Below are 498 nucleotides of genomic sequence, written 5' to 3' on the forward strand. Positions count from 1 at the left end.
ATAAAAAATTTATTAAAAATATATAATCAAATAAATCATTTAAATTATTAAAAATAAATCAAATACTTGTATCGGTTAAAGCCTTAGAATCACATGTTCGCGTTTCGACAGCGCTGCAAACGTAACCAACAAAGTCAGTCGACTGCTTGCTATCGTCGAGTGAACGCTTCGTGTGTCAGTAAATCGTCGTGGGTTATTAAATAGTGCGCGTGTTTCTTTCCTCGACTGAGTTTTCAATCGACGAATAATTAATCGACACGGATTGATAATTATTAACTACTTAATACATTCGGTATTAAAGTCAGTCGACTGCTTGCTATCGTCGAGTAAACGGGTCACGTGTTAATAAATCGTCGTGTGTTTCTTTCTTCGTGTGATTTTTCAGTGGACGGATAATTAATCGTCAGTGATTGTAAAGTACGTAATAGTACGGATATTAAGTAAATACATTAGAAGATTTCTCGTAATTTCTTCAAGTACATAATTTGTAATGTGAAA

This window comes from Wasmannia auropunctata, unplaced genomic scaffold (genome assembly GCF_000956235.1).
Source record: "Wasmannia auropunctata unplaced genomic scaffold, wasmannia.A_1.0 LD336078.1, whole genome shotgun sequence".
Classification (NCBI taxonomy): Eukaryota; Metazoa; Arthropoda; class Insecta; order Hymenoptera; family Formicidae; genus Wasmannia; species Wasmannia auropunctata.